The 16,335-nt window shown below is 41.8% G+C and overlaps 1 long non-coding RNA gene across 4 annotated transcripts in view; it reads right to left on the bottom strand.

Moving 5' to 3' along the window:
• LOC107313474 overlaps positions 1-16,017 on the bottom strand; it is an 86,827-nt gene extending 70,810 nt beyond the window's left edge. The window contains exons 1-2 of one of the 4 annotated variants that reach the window (XR_001555005.2): positions 15,764-16,017; positions 7,969-8,075 (exon numbers count right to left, since the gene is read on the bottom strand). This is a non-coding gene — a long non-coding RNA (uncharacterized LOC107313474). The other 3 variants (XR_001555004.2, XR_004306973.1, XR_004306974.1) reach the window with 3 other exon arrangements.
• Between the last annotated feature and the right edge of the window lie 318 nt (positions 16,018-16,335).

The raw sequence follows: 16,335 nt of genomic DNA, 5'->3' as shown, positions 1-16,335 counted from the left end.
AATAAATAAAATAAACATAGCTCTGCTGCAAGCTTTAAAGATTTCCTGATAACTGTTGAAACTGATGTGAAGTTTGTATTCCTCTTTAAAATATATCCTTTTTAATTCCTGCTTACATGATTGGGTCTTGAAGCACAGATACATTCAATCATCATCTTGGAGTACACCATAAATCTCTGCTCGGTATTACAGTAACAACAACGGAAAACCTAAAATGCTTCAGGCAAAACATTCAACGAGAATGTTCTAAGTAATGCTGTGTGTTGAGTGAGTTTCAGTGTGGGTGAATGGAAATCAATTTCATTCCAGTTTATGTCAAATATAGCTTAAATCGCCAAGGGACCAGGTTAAGCTCAAGCAGTACAAGACAGGTTTAAAGTAAGTGTCTGCAAGAGTTCCTCTAAGCAATGCAGCGAAATAGCTCACAAGTTCACACCTGTACTACTTGGCCTGAATCACAGCTTTTAGGCTGACACCTGTACTCCTGAAAGAAGTTTATTATTGAACTGAGGGGGAATGCTCAGGATCTGGCTCTACTAACTTCATGCCTAGGCCACCACACCAGGAGCACTGTGCTATGCTTTTCCCTTACCTAAGATCACAGGAGGAATATCTTTCTTCCACTTCTTTTCAATCTTCTTATGTCAAGAGGAGTATCAGGCATGAATCTCACAGCACTGCTGGCAGCAAAAATTAAGCAGTTTGGAGGTGCTTAGGGATCACAGCACATTGATGGTGGTTTTGAATAGGCACTGTGGGATAAGGATGCCTGGTAGCTCACAAGAAATGGTTCCATTTGACAACAGTCCTCTCCTAAAATGCTTGGGAGGTGTTAAGTGAAGCAGACGGAACTTGTGGGCAAAAACATGCTGTGTAACAGTTTGATTCCAAAGGAAAATTACCTTTTGGACATATTAGAAGACTGCATGTTTTTTCAGCTTTTGAAAACATGCGTGTGTGGACTTTGCTTAGTGAAAACACTGAATATTAGCCCTAAATGTTAACCATAATCAAACCTCCACATTGTAAGTGAACACCTAACCCTTTCTAATCGAGTCAGTACTGGAACCAAGGGATTCCTAAAGAACATTAGAAACACAAACCTTGCCTCAAATAATTAAAAACCCAAAAGGGCTATTTTTAAAACTTCTTCACACAATCAGCCACTGGGCTGGAGACAGTATCTGTTAAGTGGAGCCTGTTCTTTTCTCATCCATACACCACATTTCTTCCTTCACCTCTGCCTTGTATGTTTTTCTGCCTCAATTTCTGCAGTGCTGCTGCACAGTGTGTTCCCACTGAAAAGCAGGTCTCAAAGTCTGACAATACAACAGGCACACACATCTGTAGGAAAAAGGCCTAAACCTGCCAAAATGCCTTTCATGTACCAAACTGTTTTCCAACATGACACTGCAACTTAGCTATGTTTTCCCAATGAGGTATCTCACCATTGTGTTTATTTCTAATCAGTGACTAGGCAACCCAGCTTCACACGGCAGTTGCTCTGCAGTCACTTTGCAACAACACTCATCTCAAAGATGAGGGTGGGAATGCTACAAAAAAGTTTGCAGCACAAGAAGGGGCCATCAGGGAAACAGCAAGGAGGGCTCCTCTCCTGTTCTCTTGGCAGGTTCACATAGATATGCTGGTTTGGATACTGCGTTTTTCATTATTAGCTGGATGCTAAAGAGGAACACAGTATTTTCAAACTTGCTTTTACACCATGCTACCGACAAAGCACATGTATTACAAGATACGTGTAAAACAAGTACACAAAAATTAGATCAAGGGGGAAGGATGACAGTAGAGTTATCTAAGTAGTCCATTATCCTCTATTTTCTTTAACATAAAGAGTAATATCAGATACATAACCAGATAAAGAGAGCAGAGCCTCCAGGTAAGTGCAAAATCAATGCCAGCTTTTTTCTAATGTACTCCCAGATCACATCACTTTGTATCCTGCAAAACCCAGCTTTATGCCCATGAAGGCTGATGCTCATTTGCCTACAGTTACTGTAAGGGTGAAGGAGGAAAAGGAGGGATAGCCTGTGAAAATGTTCCATGAAGCCAGTAAAACATGAGTTTAAAACTACTGACCTACCGCAGCAGGTGTGGTGGCTAGGGGCATTCCAAAAGCCATCTTGCTCCTTTGGATTGCTGCTCTGGCAAGAGGGTTAAGATAAAATCGTGCCAAGGGATGTTCAGTTTGGATATTAGGAAACATTTCTTCTCAGAAAGAGCGGTGATGCAGTGGCACGGGCTGCCCAGGGAGGTGGTACAATCACTGTCCCTGGAGGTGTTAAAAGACTGGGGAGGGGCCATAATCAGTGAGCATGGTGGGGGTGAGCTGGGGTTGGACTTTGTGATCTTAGTGGTCTTTCCAACCTTAATGGTTCTATGATTCTATGATTTTACCCTCTCAAGACAGGAAGAAGCATTTCCTACGGCAGCCAAGTCTGACCATCTGTAGTATCTTCACCCTTGTGCCTAACACCCAGATCATTGTGTGCTTACAGTTGGGCACCTGCCCTTGCTGAACTTGCCTTGGAAGCACATGCTGTGCAGCCTGGAACTGGAGGTGGTGAGCAGCAGGACTAGTGCAGCCATCCACACCAGACCATGCTGAGCTGGCTCCCACCACATGACAGCTGAGCTCGGCTGGCCTCCATGCATCACTGATGGCTCTGCAAGAGCACAAGTGCCGGTGGTGGGGCCTGAGGTGCGACAAGCAGAGCATCACAGGTTTTCCAAGCAGTGCTTCACACCCTGGTGTATGCAAATGCTTGCTGCTCTGGGACTCGGGCTATGGACATGCTGGTGACTGCATCAGGACACCGCAGAGCTATATTCACAGAGGCTCCTCCTGGAGCAGGCTGCTCCTGTTGTACCACTGTGCACGCATGGTCAGTGATCTGTGGGGTCTGCTGGCAGCTCCTGAAGGTCCGGGGCTTGGCAAGCATCACTCCCACCCCTTCTGTGCTGGCAGAGGTAGTGCCGAGCAGGCCCCACACTGGATGCATTTCAGAAGGCGAGGGGAAGGGGAGGGCTGGACTGCAGCACGGCTTGTGAGCCACCACAATGTCCTTCTACAAATTAAAAGGGCCATCAGCTTGTTCTGTACTGCTTATTCAGCAGCATCAAGGTTAGAATACCTTCTCAGCCATCCGATAGACGTGTTTTCAACTAGGGGTTGGCAGCAGAATATAGAGAGGTTTACACTCACCCAGCCCTCAGGTTTTACCCCATCCTCCCAGCAGTTTTGGGCCTCTGCAAAGTTTGCTCACTTATTTTGTGTGCGACATGAAGGGGACCAAGGCAAAGTGGGTGTGAGCGCTGCAGAAGCAGTACTGTCACATTAAGCTTAGTCACGGTTACAGATTTTTTGTGTGCTAAAACTTGTCACATTTTGAAGGGGGAAAAAATAAATTCCTCCAGTAGCTTCAAGAAAAAACGTATTTTCCTTCATCTTGCTATTCTAGTGAGGGGAGAAGCAGCTGAGCTCTGCTCCCCCAAAGATGTCAGTTTCTGTCTGAGAAATGATGATGCTTACAGTCTCTTAACCATTTCCCTTGAAGTGTCGGCTCTGAATATGAATAAAAATTATCAAAAAGAGAAGCTGTCCACTGATAAAAATTATTCCAAGAAACTTATTTTCATACTCTGAGGAGTCACTTAAAGACAGATCATCATTACCCATCTATGAATCTTACATAAGCATAATGAAAATAACCACATTGTTTTTCACATCTAATTCCACCTTTCTACATGCAATTGAATGGATCAATATCGTCTGTCCGTGCCTCAATCCAAATCAAACACCCTTCAACTCATAAGCTTAGGGCATGGTGGCTGTTCGTGGGCTCACAAACTGACATTTGTATCCCTGTGCTCAGGTTCACATTGATTGCATCTGACTCTGCTATTGATACGCTGTAGTTTGATATTTTTGACATTCCTTTTACGAGAACTACTCTTAGACCTAAATTTAAGTACCAGGACTCAAAGACAGCTAATGCTGAAATCAACACAGATAAATAGACAGCACCAACTCTTGAGCAAAGAACAAAGAGAATTAGTAGTTGCTAAAGTGAATAAATGCAGTAAGACATAGGCAAGAAAGAGGCTCCTGAAGCATGGGGAAGATTTCCCCGAGCTACTGACATACAGGGAGTCTCCACAGCAAAGAAGTAAAGCTCCTCTGAGTTGCTAAGCTAAACAAAAGGACAAGGGGAGATGGAGTTCTGCACAGTGCTCCTGGTACCCTTTGGCAATACGAACCACACTGTGAGGCGCTGGCTGAGAGACATACGTGAGAACAGGAAGGGATGGAATTACTACAGGCGTGATTTATTAACAATAGTGAGCACCTCCATGAAATAAGGAAACAAGCACAATTGTCTTCCTAATCATCCTGAAACTCAGGCATTCACTTTCAGTACAGTACAGTGTCTTTCGCTTTTAATTGTATTTTTTTTCCTGGCTTTGCCATCACCACCTGCTATTCCATTTGACAGCTTTGCCTAACAATAGACTGTGCATAAATGTGCTAATTTTGCAGGGTTTAAAAGAAAAATCAAAATCCAATCCACATGCTGCAATGGGGCTCTCTGCTAAGGGGACCTTGGGTCCAGCATCCTCTCCCCTGTGGCCATCAGCGAAAGACTTTTGCATTACAGCAGGAACCAACCAACCATATATTTCAGCAACTCGCCTCTCCAAAACTACGGAAGACACATTGTACTCTGGAGGGGAGTCTTAAAGATCCTAATTAAACAAATTGCTGGTCTAAAACCAGAAAGGAGAAAGAGAGTGCGGTTTTTGGGGTTTTATTTTTTTTTTTTGGTTGTTGTTGTTGTTTAAGCAATGTGCTTTGTAAAAAAGCAGCAAGATTAAAGAAGCTGGCTCTGCCATCAGAAACTCTTATTTTAACCTGATCGAATGCAGGACAGGGGTCGCTGGTGCAGGCAAGCAAGCTGGGCTCCTTAAAACAACATGGATCACTCAGTGCATGTTACTGCCAACGTTATTGCCATCCAGATATAAATATGTACGTGGACTATCATTTTCTTGTAACAAATGGTAAAAGATATCCTGGTGACAGAGAGGCAGTCATGGAGAAAGGATTACTTTATCACCTACCTATGACTATGTTTCCCAAGCAACGTTCTCGCCAATCAGATGCCCTGGGTGATCATTAGTTCTTGCACATGGCAGCAATGAAATTGTCCCTTAAAGTAAATCATTCAAGGATTTTTATAATCTGAAATAAAATTTTCTAATATTTTTTTCCTAAGTTTTCCAGGTTTAGGGTTTTAATCTTTTATTATTTATTGTACGGCAGTTGTGAAGGGCATGATGAGAAGCTCAGTGTAAATAGTTGACACCAGGGGATCGGTGCACGACAATGCTGCATTTAAGACATTAATGATTTTTTCCTTTCTCTTATAATCTCAGTGCCCTTTCTGAGGGTATTCAAATTGAACAAAACCCAATAATGGTAAAACAAAACAAATGAATGCTACTCTTTGGCTTTTGTGTATATTCCCACCTTGTGGCTAAAGCTGCTGATAAATATTCTTTATAAACTGTACTGAAAGAGGAGAATGGAACATATATATTCTTTTTTTTTTTTACACTTAAAGTATCAAATTTAAAAGAACACAATTCTTGACTGTCTGAGGTAGAGTATTCCTCTATCTTTGTACTCCTAAGGATTTATTGCTCTTTTTAATGGTGACCAACACAATTTAACCTTTGCTATCTTCACCTCCGGTAATATTTTCTGTCCCACCAGAGCCTGAATTACATGCTAATCATAGCAAAATACTGGACATTCTCTTACTGTGGGCTTAAAAATAATCCTCTTTCAATAGAAAAAGACATAAAATATCTCATTAGACCAATAGCACTACCAGGCACAATCCATTCTAGGGTACAAAAAAATCTACGCTATGCATCACTTCTTCCTACCAACATTTTCCAGACACCTGGAACTCAGAAACTGAGTGTTTTGGTGCAAGCTCCTATTGCTGAATGGACAGTAGATGCCTTGTCCTTACTAGGCCTGTTTGTACTTGACCTTAAAAAGCAGCTGTATTGTATTTGGAGCGCAATAACATAAAGAAAGCTACAATAATAACTGATTGACACAAAATGCTCTGAAGTCAACCTGTGCTTACAGGATCTGGTCCACAGCAGCTTTTAAATCCTTCAAAACCACACTCCATCCTTGAAAGAAGGTAGCTGAGGCTCTCCCTAGCACTACAAACCATTCTGTGTCCTTCACAGCTGTTTTATCTGCTTGACTGTATGTCCTACATCAGGACCACATCCATACACTACTAAGGACATATAATTCATCCCAAATGATCAAGGATAATTATATGCTTAAAGAGCAATATGCAAAGGTTCTCCTACAGATAATTAAGGAGAAAACTCACAGCTCACCCATGTGGGAAGTTAGCCAGGAAGTGCAGACATACTTTGGGAATTCATCCATTATTTATAATCTGCAGTGTCTTGTCAAAAACCTAAATGAAAAGTTAAAGCTTTAACACATTCTCTAACATACTGCTGGGCCATCACCTCCCATTAGTTTTAAAGTAACACTCCCATTGGGCCAGATTCATCAGAAGGTTTCCTGGCACCTGCTTAAACCCTTTGGACCTCTCTGAAGAGTCAAATCTCAAGGAAGCTCCTGATCAGCCACAGTCACTGCCCTCACCCCGGGGTTCTGCCAGATGTGCACAAATGCAGGTTCACATCCAGATGTGAGCCTAGTGGACAGCCTCAGCACTTTCCCCATTAGCAGTGACAGTATGCTCATACAGGTGCCTTAAGGTCTTACCCTTGCGATAGGTTTTCCACCAATGTGCATGGATGATGTTAAATGTGATCTCAACCTGACTGCCAGAACTAAGCCATGGTGTTACATACCCATGGACTACTGGTGACAAAATAATGCCATTTCTTGTTGGCACCATGAACACTGCTGTTTTTTTTCCCGTAGTAAACCATTTCCCATTCAATTTCCCATTTCCATTATAAACAATAAAAACACCACAAGGTTATAATTTCCAGTGCAGAATGACCCTACAGTATTTCAATTAAAACAGCTCATCTTTAGACCCATTTTTTTTTCTCCCGGACACCCCTACACTTCTATTCACAGCTGAGGCGCAAAACTCAATTAGTTATTAATTGAGTCATGTTAAAATTCATTAACTCTGTGTGTGAGGCTTAAGATATAATTAACTGTCTTCCCAGGCTTTTGTTCTTTAATCTCCAGGTAGAAGGTCCCATTGTTAATAAGAAAGATAACGCATAATCCTACAATCTCTCTTGTGAGTAGATGGCTCCGTTCTGGTGGTGGCAATGTGACATTACCCCCAGCAGGGACTTCTCATGTTAATGGTGTCCTGTCAGATACTGTGTGCCATTGTGTGCTGTGTGTGAATTTGAGCATATTTTGAAAGAACAGAGGCATAACAAAATATGTATATAAATATACATATAATATATATATATAAATATTATATATATATAATATTATATATACTATATGTTATATTTATATATATAATATATAAATATATATATATATTTATATATAAATATATAAATTCAAAAGGTCATTTGCAACAAGCTTAACATCTTGCTACAGTACATGTATACCAGCCTCATTACTACATGCACATCTTTCCTTCCAGCTTTGCCTCTGCAAGAATTTTCATTTTAAAGAGCTACTAAAAAAGCAGCTCAAGGCAAGTTCTTGTTTCACATATGGAACAGCATGAAGCCAGCCCTTATTTTAAAGCAAAATGAATGCAGAAATTAACTTACACGTCAAGTTCCAAGGCTTCCATTGCAGCATTCACTCAGGAATTTTCATGCATTTCTGTACTTCTCAACTCGCTATATGGTTGAGCAAGCTTGGAAGGAAGCAACTCAAACTACATTAACACATACCTCTTCCCAAATGGAGCTGCCTTTAGGATGGAATTTCACATGTGGTTCAGTTTCCTGCTTCTTTTCTGGGCACCATCTTGGGCAGAAAGAACATCCTAGCTTTAAACCTGAAGATGGAGAATGAATATAATCAATAAACAATATCAGTAAAAGAAGAACATGTGAAACTGGAATAACTGAAAAGGAAAAGAGTATGTCTTCTGCTTGATCCTTGGTTGAGATGCAGACCTATGAGCCATGGTAACAAAGTAAATAAACTACAGGTGAAGTAAAAAGCTGAAGAGAAAAAAATCAACAGTCGCTGTGTGAGATGGACAGCTTTTCAAGCTCAGCCATCTCTTCTTTGTTCCACATAGACTTTTCGCAGATACTGTGTGCATTGGAAGGACTGCTTCCAAGAGGCAGAACACACAGGCAGGGACAGTGCCTGTATTCAGTGAGACAGAGAAGCCCTGCCTTGAGTTCCAGGCCTGCAGCATTTCTCCATATCTGGGAAGTGAGCTGTAAATGCATTTTCTAAAAGTCAGAAGGTCAGTGAGTTGAATGACACTAGGGCATCCCCTCCCTGCAATGCTTTCACTGCCTGGTGTGTCAGGCAAGACTGGAGAGAAGGTCTGAGCAATGCTGCTCTGAGGTCCATCCTCCTGTCAAGCCCTGGAGTGATGAGGGCAGAGCCCCAGAACCAGCCCTAAACAGAGGATTTGCTTCACCAAAAGCAAAGTTTCCCATCAAGGGTTGGACAGCCAGGGCAGGTCAGAGCAAGGAGTGATGGAGCCAGGACTCTGTTTCCACTCTTTCCTCCCGCCCCCTCATTTCTGCAATGTGCCAGCCTACACATTGGAGCTGGCACAGAGGGAAGGAAGTCTGTGCCAGAAAACAAGTCTGGTGCAGATTATTTCCCTGCTGGAGCAATGAGGAAGCCATAGAGACTTTGGGAGTCGCAATATGGTTGCTAACCCCTTTCCTGCTGCAATGCAATTGTGTGCTGCTTCCAATGAGAGCTGAACTATCTGTAGGGCCATCCAGCAGGAGAAATCCAGGTTCTGACCCCAAGACATCTGGGGGAAGGACTGTTTTCTGCTTGGAGCTGGAAGAAGCAGCAGCAAAGGAAAATAAAACTGGAAATTAGAATGCACAGTCAAGACTATCCAATTTTTGCAGTACCTTGTATATGTGCTACAATTTGTTCAACTGTTTGGCTTCACATAATGTGCAGACACCACGAGCCTATCCCCATGCATTTGATCAGGTGAACTGCAGCTCTGTCTTGCTCCAGCATCCAACACCTCAAATCTACAGCTGAGGTCTTTTGTCTGCATGTTTGTGACACCACATGGTCAGCTTGGTCCAACACAGCCTCACCCACCTGCTTCTTCCTTCCCTCTTCCTGACAAGGTCGTGCCATGGACCTGCAGATCCCAGAGGGCTGAAGCTCAAACAGCTGCTTTAAGCTTAGAGTCAGTTTCAAAGTAGTCATGAAGAATTCATTATTTCTCTGCGTTGAGGAGTCAGGGAAGCAAACAGGGAAAAAAAACAGCAGCGACCTTGCACAATTTGTCACATGCCTCTGTATCAATCACATACGTCCTATCCCCATAAGCTGGAAAAATAGTGCTAATACCAATATTGATGATGCTGTCAAGCCTTCACAATAGGTGCCTGACAGCAGTATGTAAGCCAGAGATACGTATCTGGCAATCAATAGCTTGGAAAGTCTTACGTAGAAGCAGCCACACCATGCAAAATGCCTACCTTGCTTTCTTTTTCCCCCTAATATTGGAAGGATTAATGCTTAAGGGAATTACCTCAAAATCTGCTAGAAATACGTGGTTTCTTTCACAGAAGACAACAAAAACAATTGTGCTATCATTCTGCCAATGAGCATCTGGGGTTGAGAATTAGCAGTTCTGTGTTAGAAGAAGAAGTTGAACACAAAGCAGAGAATGGTAACAATTTTACTACACTTCCAGCCCGATGCACTGGGAATACTATGCTGAATTTGATCATCACTTCTGGTTTTTCCTCATGCAGGTCTCTAAACCAACAGATCACCTTATCAAGAAGTCTTTTTTTGCTCCAAATCCAGGTGGCTTCATTACTCTATCAAAATATTAATAGCGATGTTATAAGATCAACATTTGTTTTGCAATGAGCAATGAATAATGCAAAGAGTACCGCCTAAAATCATTATTATTTTATTTAAATCAGAGGCTGAGAGCCACCCTCTGATCCTGTGCCAAAACTAGAAGAAAATGAAGTGCGTTTAGAGCTGGTGAAAGGTAATGGATACAGAGCCACAGAGAATGAACTGCGCAATTTATCACCAGAATGCAGAAAGTCAGCAGCCGCACCACATTCCCCAGTCCGCCCCTACCAAATATGCCATTGTTTAATTTCCTTTCACCTTCAGAGCCTGTGTACTCCAGCAGATGAAGAATGCTCGATTCTAAAAGAAAGAAGTTTTTTGGTTTCCTTTTTCCCAAAAGCAGTGACCCAAAAACTCTATCATTAGTAACAATAATTAAAAGGTGCCATAAGTGGGAGTGTATGGATGATTGCCACTAAAAGGAACATTCTCATTAATTTATTACAGATTTTTAACTTGGCTTCATTAGGACATGTCTGATGAAGGCCGTTTAGGACTCTGGGGATATTCGTGTATTTCACTGGCTCCCTTGGTGTTGTCATGAGGTAGGAAGGCAAGAAAGATCTGTTGGCTAGTGCACAGTTTTGCACATGTAGCCAGGGAATTTATCAGCTTGTCAGTCTTCTAATCAAGCAGAAGTGCCTTCTAGAAAGTGAGGATCTGATTGCTTCTATAGCTATTCAAAGATGAACATTGAACACTGGTTTCTCCAGTACAAGGAAAATCGTTATCTTTCTAAACCTGCCAGCCTTTGAATGGCTACAGTACGACAGGGATACCTGAAGTGAGGTGCTATATCCAGCCTCCCTATAGTCATCTTCTGCACACCAAGCACGTGGCAACTGAAGAAAGCCACCCACAAACCCTTCATCACAGACTTTCTGCATGCCTGATTTTAGGATGAGCCTCTCCAAAGCACAAGTGGTCTTTCCATCCTTTTGAGTCTCACAAAGACCCTACCCTAGTGTGCTCCTGAAGAGTGCCAACAGATTGGCTATCTCAACAGCAACCACCCTTCACTAGCACTTGGGCGCCATATTCTATTCAGCCTCTTAGGAGAAACTAGCTTTCCTGATTTTTCTTTGATAGATATCTCTAAACTTTGCTCTTAACTTCTGGAGGCTTTAAATTCCGGAGGTTTTCAAGAAAAGGGTAGATGTGGCACTGAGGGATATGGGTTAGTGAGCATGGTGGAGTTGGGTTGACAGTTGGACTAGATGACCTTTGTGGTCTTTTCTAACCTTAATGGTTCTATTATTCTGTAAATACATCTTTTATTTGGGGCACTTAAAAGTCACTGCAGCTTTACAAATGACAAATCATGATGAGCACTTGGGAGAAGTTCCCTTGCTAGTCAATACCCATAAAGCAGAGTTAACTAATGATTAACAAACCTAGCAGATACTAAGTGTGCAGCTCTCTAATGGAGCAGAAGACAGGGAAATATTAAAGAAGTGCTAACATCTGGCTTGTTAATACTCTGAGAGCCAATTCCCTACGTAAAACACAAATGGGAAGACAGAATTGTAATTAAGTCTATTTTAAGATAAACAGAAAAAAAAAGTTGTCTAAAGAATCATATATCTTATTATATGTGTGCTTGACAGCTATTGGGCATCTAAATTTCCCTGGTTGCCCCTGTGGACTGGAAGTCCCCTGGGCTTGCTTCTGAGTTCCTGCAAGGAACTGCAAGGAAGTTTCAGCAGCGGGAAATTAAATAAAGAGGAAAGGAGCCTCAGAAAGCTTTTCAGCAGATGTAAGCTGTGAACTCTCCATATGAAGCAGGCCAGTAACATGAACATTCCTTTGCCATTATCACAAAGCTCAGTAGCTGAGCGGAGAGCAACCACTTCACAGCTACAGAGCAGCATGGCAGGTGCTTGGGAGTGAGAATCAAGGCTACATCCTGTGAAGGCATGATGTGGGCCACCAACCTCAAGCATCTGGATTGACTTCCAGTCTTGCTGCTGTCAATGGAGGAATGGGCTTTAGGATATTCTAATACCATAATGTTAGAAAAAATACTTCCACGTCAGCAGAGTTTTCAACTAAGTTGTTCTCACTTGTTAGGATCCCTCAAGAGTGTTTGTGCAAAGGAAACTTTCTAGGACCTATTTTACAAAAGAGAACAATCCAAAAATCACACATATCTACAAACTGCTTCTGGTTTCATTTTTGTAAGCAACAGAACTCATTCCCATTTATACTTCTCTTTTAATTGCAGACAGAAATAAAAGACTCAGGCCTTTCATCAGATACCATCCGGAGTGAGTTATCAGGGTTAAATCCACCCTGAATGGTAAAAGCAAATTAATCTACGCTGATAAAGCATGAGCATTTAGTTGCCAGGAATCTGCTAAAGCCCCAGTCTGCAGAGATTTATTCCTGCACTTCATTTCAAGAACACAGCCAGCCTGCCTTCCTCCAACCCACCACAACTTCACTTTATACATTCATGTATTTATTTTCTCAAGTGAAATGTAAAGAAAGAGCTTTCTACATGCTGCTGTCACGTTGTGCCTGCATCTAAGAAGCACATACTGAAACGATTCTTTAATTACTTTAAAATGGCACCAAATGCATGCATTCTTATTTCACCAAAGTAAAATCAGAAGTGCCACCAGTCCTTAAGGTAAGTGTAAATTATGAGAATTTTACATAGAAAAGTAAACCCAACAAAGATGAGCTACATGTTTTAGAACACTACACGTTTGGAATACTGTACTGCATCCAGAAAAAAACGCCAGTCCAGTTCAACTTCCAGTGTGATTCTTTCCAAACACAGACATTTTTTTAGTTTTGTTTTGTTTGTTTTTTAATCCCCTTACAGTGTTGGGTGAGTCAGAAAGGTGAGCTGAGACTTAGGAAAGTAAGTTGGTTGCCCTGTCAATGGGCAACCTTAAGGATGCCCTTAAGGGAGTCCATTTTACACTACCATCTACTCACAAGCATCCACAAGTCATTGCAACATGAGCGAACCATTTCATAGAATCACAAAATTATTTGAGCTGGAAGGGACCTTTAGAGGCCACGTGGTCCAGCTCCCCTGCAATGAATAGGGACACCAACAGCAACATCAGTGTGCTCAGAGCTCCATCCAGACTGATCCTGAATATGTCCAGGGATGGGGCATTCACTGCATCTCTGAACAATTTGTGCCAGTGTTTTATTGCTGGCTCATGAACAAGTTGCCATCCACCAGTATCCCCAAGTTCTTTTCAGCAGGGCTGTACTCTATTCTTTTATCTCTAGGCTTGTACTGATAGCGGGGGGTCGCCATGACTTGGATTTGCTGAACCTCACGAGGTTCACCTGGACCCACTGCTCAAGCTGGTCTGAGTCTCTCTGGACGGCATCCGATCCCTTAGGCATGTTGACCACCTCCTATAGCTTGGAGTCACTTGCTGAGGATGTGCTCAATCCCACTGTAGATGTCGTGGATGAAGATACTAAAAAGCATTAGTCCAGTATTTACCCCAGAGGGACACCACTCATCACTGACCTCCACCTGGTCACTGAGCCACTGATCACTGCTTTCTGGGTATGATCTAGCAATCAGTACCTCATCCATGAAACAATCCACCCATTTAATCAGTATATTTCCAAACTGGAGAGAAGGATGTTGTGGGGTACCACATCTAAGGCCCTACCCAAGTCCAGATAGATAACATGAATATCTCAAAAGGCCACTAGGTTAGGCCCCAGTTAAGGAAGTATTTTCAGTTTAAAGCTTTTTGGCATGCCAAGTTGCCTCACTTGTAGGAGTGCTGCGGGTGAGGATTTGTTGAGGATCTGGCAAGCAGTGGCCCAAGGGGCTGGGCTGAAGTGTGCTCCAGACCTAAGCAGGTCAAGATGGCTGTCCAGCCCACAGTGTGAGGCAGTGGGACACCTGCAGTGTCACAGCCAAGGGGAAGAGACGGGGGTTTATGACTAGCATCTAAACAAATTTTATTGAGAACTTTTATGCCTGTAGGTCTGAGTAGTTTTTATAGAGAGGAGTTCTGAAAACTGCCATAAAATTTTGCCTTGGGGGTTATGATTACATTTGTATCTTTCCCAAACTTATATAAATAAAGACGACAGTTTTTACTGTAGAAGCTTAAAAGGTTAGAGAGGTATTTGGGTCTGTGATGAACCTTTTATAGATGTGATGTTATAAGAATTTATTCTTAAATATCAATAAAAAAATATATAACTTTACATTTCTTGATAAAGCAACAGCGATTAGAAGAAGAGCTACCTATGTCAAAGAGGCGACTGCGTTGCTACTGAATTTCTTTCTGTCAAAATAATGTTTCATTACATTTTTGCTAACTGGAGAAAATGAAATAATTTGCATCCTATCAAACTAGCAATGTTTTGTTTCCCAAGGACACTTTGTAGTTTCCTAGTGTCAAATGCAAGATTCACATCAGAAATTATTTGCATGCGTTATGGTTATGCCATTTGGTTACACAGGACTTGCACTACATATAACTAGCCCTTTCACATTATGTCTTAACGATTTTTGTACAAGTAAATGAGAAACAATACCACACAAGGCTAAAAACAAAGGGCTCTCTGCCATTGGGCTCACTACAGTTTCCCCTTCCGTGTTTCTGTTGCTTGATGGCCTGTGTTCTCCTGTGGTGGATCCCTCTCCCTGTTTCCCTCTCCCACACATCCACACATCTGTGCCCAGAACCAATTGCTCTCCAAAGCCTGGCAGTGACAGAAGCACAAAAGCAAATACTCCCAGTTCCAGAAGCAGTTTGTACTGGTTAAAACAAACACTGCGATTCACCTCAGGGGAGCAAGGAAAAACCCAGCAGTGGGGCTCTTTATCAAGATTAATACACTTATTCTGCAAACACAGAACAAACTGTAAAGTGAACACTTGAACACTGGAAATGAGGGCTACTGAACCCCCACTCTCCCCTCAAACAGAATCACAGTAGGATTTTAAGTTTCAATGAAACAAATGATAATCTCATTTGTTGCAGATAGGATGAACTAATTACTGAAGAAAACTACTTCAGAGCATTCAGAGTAAGCAGTTCTCGGTTTGAAGACACTGCATGGCACAGCAGGGCTCTGAGCACTACACTGGTGCAGAAATACCTTCTTCATCTCAGTACCGAGTGTGCATGTTCCAAAGGAGGAGCGCTAATTAAATCTTTATGAAGTTAAGCAGTCCAAATCATACTCCTGAATGAAACTTTTTGCCCGCAAGTGCCTTAAAATAAAACCATACGAACTGGACACCTTCATTCAAAGACATCTATTTTAAGTATTCATAATGGGTTACCATACTTTGTAATTAGTAATAGACACAAATTAAAATGAAAATTCGGATGTCCAAACAGAACTATAACACCAAAATCACAGGTAAATGCAGGAGGAAAAATGCTAAAAAAAACAGCCCCTTTTTATTTCTTACTTACTGTTTAAAAACTCCCTTCTCACTAACCTTGATTTCTTCTCAATCACAGGCTGCTTAAAACAGAATCACTTGCTCCAGCCACAGAAAAACATGGATTTCACAGGATGCCAATGGGACTCATAATATTTACATCTCTTTGTGGTACTCAATTCAGAGTTAAAGGCATTTTTACTAACTTTTCATACAACACAGAGATCTCTGCTAAGTAGGATTTGAACATCCATTACCTTACAGACTTCTTCTGTTGCCTCATAATCGTACACTTGATCCATGGATACACAGGGTTGCTAAAGACACAGTTGCATAGCAGCAGACAGCGATGAGAGGACACCAGGTGCATGGGGCACTGTAACCAAAAAAGAAATGTGCGGGTTTGAACCATGCCACACAAAAACGTTTTAACATCTTGTAACCAAGAATTTTCCACTTTATGCAAAATACAGTTGTATTTTAACCCTATGCAATGATTTGAAGCCTTTGGGGACAGTATGAAAACTTTATCGATTTTCCCTCTCTCTCTCTGTAGGAACCAAGGTCTCGGTAAAGCTGAATGACCACAGTGAGTTATAATACAGTTGTCTGAGAAACAGAAAGAGACACTTATTACCCAAGCTTTCCTCTCAGAATAGTTTTTGTCCTCTCTTTCAAACAGCAGGATTTGCTTCCAAGAAGACATTTGTTTCTAAGCCTTGAATCAGCAATAGTTGCATGGGAATTTAGGTTAACAATCACAGCACACACAGCAAATGTTGGCATCTAAAAGCTCATGAGAATTAATGACTGAAAATGATTCACATAA

This window comes from Coturnix japonica, chromosome 4, assembly GCF_001577835.2.
Source record: "Coturnix japonica isolate 7356 chromosome 4, Coturnix japonica 2.1, whole genome shotgun sequence".
NCBI classification, from domain to species: domain Eukaryota; kingdom Metazoa; phylum Chordata; class Aves; order Galliformes; family Phasianidae; genus Coturnix; species Coturnix japonica.
This window is presented reverse-complemented; position numbering and strand designations above follow the sequence as displayed.